We start from the raw sequence: 4,543 nt of genomic DNA, 5'->3' as shown, positions 1-4,543 counted from the left end.
GGTGCATTAGCTGGGCATCCCACCAGGCGCAGGGTGGTCTGGAGCAGCTGGGCACAGAAAAACAAGGAGTGGGAAAGGAGGGGGGTGATGACGAACTTAATGGAAAGCAGAAAATTACACGAAGAAATGTAATTTTAATACACGTGAATGTTAGTTTAATTATAATAATTTAAGTACTGACTTTTGATTTTGCCAAATCAAGAGGGACAGAGTATAAGAGAAATCTTTAATTGCCACAAAAGAAGTAATAATGAATAAAATTGAAAAATCTAGAAATGGCAGTTTAAGCATAACCTTTAGGGATATGTACAACCAACAATAGCAAAATAGCCAAGAGAGATGAAGGGTTTTGCCTCGGTAGAGCAGGACTTGTCATGGGGACTGGACGCAGGGCTGGAGGTGCTGGTTACCCTTAAAAGCCTTTGGGTTCCATTGGGTTTTAAAACTAGAGCCTTTATTTCTCTGATAAAGAAAGGAAAGAGAGAAGAAAGAGAGGAAGGGGTCCATTTTCTAGGAAATGTTCTTGGAGTACAACCACTTCCCTCCACTTCCCTGGTGAGACGAGCACACACAGCCGAGCACCTTCCCGTCAGAACCACTGCCCTGGGTCATCACCCCTGCCTAGCACACGCACATGCACACACACGCATGCGCGCGCACACATGTGTACACACACATGCACACGCACACACACACACACACACACACCCTCCACCAAGCTGCTCCACTGGTACCCCTCTTCTGGAAAAGGAACCTTCTTCTAGTTTAAGCTTTCTCTGATAATGGAGCAGACCCCGATCTGGGGAAGCAGTTTATTACGCTTCCAGCTTCCATGCCTCAGGGTATGGGGTCTGGTTCCACTACATTGGTGGGTCTCGTTTCAGAAATTCTCCTTTGATCAGGCTCTTTCACCAAGCCCTCAGCCTCCTTGCCAGGCCTATCATCTCCCTTGGGCCCCAGCACCTCCTAAGGCCTGGGTGACCTGCCTTCAATTTCCTGGGCCTTCGCTTGAGCAGGCCTCGAGTTGGGATCACCCCAACCCTGTGGCTGGTTTTCTGTTCCTCCAAGGTCCCCAGAACAACCAGCTAAGGACACTTGGTTCTCTGCATCCCCACCCCCCAGCTTCAAGGTGCTCCTGGTCCCAGCCGCGATGCCTTCCAAGTAGTCATCCCCTCCGGAGGGTCCACCCACACAAAGCCAGCCCTGGCTGGCTATTAACTCCACTCTGGGTCTCAAGGCCCTCCTCTCAAGGCCCCAGCTGCTCATCTCTGCAAGCTCAGTGCTCCCATCTGATTGAAAAATTCCTCCGAGGAGGCAGCTGGGCCCTCTGGGGACAGAGGGTTAAGTGTGACGTGGGGAGGAAGACAGGTAAAGAAAAGATGTGTCCATTTTTATCTCTGTTCCTGCTTCCCCGTTTGCTTTTTATGCACAGAAGCAGGACCAGTCCAGAGATATTTAGCTCCCCAATTCCAAGCCTCGTGAATTCGACCTCTTTCCATCTTCCCCAGGACTGTATGTAGCCTTGGCAAGAGCTTTCCACTAAACTAATGCTGGTGGGAATAAATCCATGAACCTTTCAAAGCAGCAAAAACCAGGCTCTCTGTGCCACTCAGCCTTCTCCCCGTCTACCCTTCACCCCTGCTGGCCCCTCCATCCTTGGTCACAATCCTGAATCTCCTTGGAATCACTGTCCTAGAGCAAAGGGGGTTTGGGACCACTTGTAGAGAAACCCTGAGTCCCACTGTCTCCTGAGAGATTTGCAGTTCCCCAGCCCCCTGCGAAAGTCCCTTCCCCCACCCTGCATGCCCAGCGGATCTGAAGAGAGAGCAGAGAGGCTGGAGGGATTTACGCTTTTCCGGAGGGCGCTGGCGTCACGGGCCTGCCCCAGGGGAGAGGGCAGGTGCCGCCCAGCCCCTGCCTCTGCCCCGGCTGCTTCCCGACCTCCAGGTGACGCAGCCTGGGGCCTCGCCTGGGACTCCACGGGGGCTTCTGTGAGAAACCCTGGACCCAGGCTGATGGGGCCGCTCGATAACCTGAGAAAGGTCCCTACATACCCACGCTCCTTCCCTCCCACAGCACGGGGCACTGGTGGGCCACAGCTCAGAGGGAGACCCACCCACCGTCCAGACCATCCCCACACGACCCCAGAGACGGGAGAGGAACAGGCTGGCCACCAGGCAGGCAGGCAGGACCACAGAATCCTAAAACCCCGGACCGATTGTCCCAGGGTCCGAGGTGACTCCAGGCAGGGCATTTGTGGTCACTGGACGATGCTGACTGCTCCTCCTTAGAGTGGAGCTGAAACCGGATTCTTTCTCCTGCCATCACAGACCTCAGCTCTGTACGATGAGGCTGCACAAACAGCTCTGGTTCCAGCTTCTGTGGAAGAACCTTCAAGGGCTCTGTGACCCCTGAGGCCTCTCGCTCCCAGTCAAGCTTCTGCACAGCCCTCCATGGACCTCCAGGTCTCGCTTCCTGGATTCCTGCTGGTTCTGACTCCGGGCCACAGTCTCGCTGGGATGTGCTACCTGCTGTCTGGCCTCAGGATCCGGGTCCCACAAGGGCGGGGTGGGTAGGCTGAGAGGAGCTGGTGAGAAAGAGCAAGAAACAGCTGCCGCTCCCAGCTCTGCCGGGGTCCTGGGAGAAGCTAGAGCCAATGGTGTCCGGGCCGCGTAACCCCTCAGAAGCTGGCTCCCTGCCTCCCCTCTGGTGCCTGCGACTCTGGTCTGCAATCTGACAAATGTATGTCTCTCCTGGAGGTCACTCCCTCTTCTATTTACACTGGTGCACAGGGCCAGCACTCATGCAAGCTGCACACACTGGCAGGACACAGGGAGGTGGGCGGGAAGGGTGTTTCTGGCTGGACAGTGTCTGGGGCCCCAGAGGGCTGGACCGGCTGGGGGGACCCCCGGCCTTACCTTTGCCATGGAAGAGTCTGGAGTCGGAGCTAGGACACAGCCGAGGGCCCCACTGTGCCCAGCGTCCACACTGCAGCAAGGCCCCGGCTCTGAAGAGCTCTCAGAGAGCTCTGAGGGCTGGCAGACTCAGCCCCAGCCCGGCACCCTCTCCTTTGCATCCCGTGGGCTCGGGCGGGCACGAAGCCCCAAAGAGGAGCCAGGAGTCCCGGGCACACCGCTCGGCTTGCCCTTCCCTGAGTCCTCTGAAGCCTCAGCCTCCTGTCTGAGCAGGGGGTCTGACGGTCGCCCCTCATAGGGCTGCGGAGAAAGAAGCGTGGTTCTGTCATCTTTGTAACTCTCGCATCTGGACAAGTGCCTGACACGTAAGAAACGCTCAGTGATACTTGCTAATGAATGGAAGAGCACTGAGACCCACAGGGACGTTTAATGAATATTTAGTCAGTCTGATAAGACAGAAGTTCCCACTGAAAGGTTCTCCCGGGCCCTCAAATGCTTCCCCCAGTGCCAACCACAACGCTTGAAAATTCTCCAGTGAGAGTTTGTACCAAGAAGCACCGGCTTCTCTCATCCCTCGGCAAGGCTGTTATAGTTTCAGAGATCCCGACGCATTAAGTAGTCCGCACAGTGGCAGCAGAGTTTCACTCCGCTGGTTAAGTTCTTTCCGCCCACAGGTGCAGAGAGCAGCATGCTGAAGACACGGGACCTGGCTGCTAGAGCGTCCACACGGGCGGGCAGCCTGGGGCCGCCCAGCGTCGGCTTCCTCACACCGCTTGGGCACTACGGCCGAGAGAGGGGCGCACGCCCCCACGTCACGCAGCAAGTTAAGCCAGGCCCCTGGCCCTGCCCGTCACGGTTCACTGGGCGCTCATTTGATGAGCGGTGAGCGCCACTCTGGGCGAGAGGCAGAGGCACGCACATCGAAACGATTCCGAGAGTGGACAGCCGAGGCCTGTGCTTTCACAGAGGGCGCGCGTCTGCACCGTGGGAGCCCCAGCAGAGACGGTCAGTTCCAGGCTGAATCCACGCCTGCTTCCTGGAGGAGACAGAGATCCTGGAAGTGGGCCCCAAAGAGTGAGCAGGGAAGAGCCAGGAGAGGAGGTCCTAGGCTGCCTAAACAGCATCCACCCTGGGATTCAGGGGCCAGGTGGATGTGTGGTGAGCGGCTCCAGACTGCTGGTAAGCCATAAGGGAAAGGGAAGGAGGCAGACATGCCCCAGAGAGGACTCAGGGAGAAGCAGAGAGAGGGAGAGGGGTGGAAAGACCAGCTGCTCCACCTCATTCTTTGGCAGAGAGCAGCCTCCCCGAGTCCTGGGGCTTCCCTTCCCTTCCACCAGCACAGGTCATCTAAGATGGAATCACGTCCCCTGCCCCCAGCTCCTTACTTCCAGAGGAGGTCTGTGCTGCACTTTCCCATAAACAGCCGCTGCTAACAGAGACCTGAGGGGAGGCCGCGTCGGGACTCCCTGGATCTGGCTCTGTCAGGGAATGAGCTGGAGGGATCACCCATGTTCCAGATGGTAACACTGAGACGCAGCCTGGGAGTCGCCAGCCAGGGGCACAGCCAAGGTTAACACAGAGGCAAGAGACGGGCTTGGGGGCTGGAAACTGGGGTCCTGCGCTTGTTC

This window comes from Bison bison, unplaced genomic scaffold (genome assembly GCF_000754665.1).
Source record: "Bison bison bison isolate TAMUID 2011002044 unplaced genomic scaffold, Bison_UMD1.0 scf7180017864338, whole genome shotgun sequence".
In the NCBI taxonomy this organism is placed as follows: Eukaryota; Metazoa; Chordata; class Mammalia; order Artiodactyla; family Bovidae; genus Bison; species Bison bison.
The sequence above is the reverse complement of the archived record's forward strand: the minus strand, read 5'-3'. Positions refer to the sequence as shown.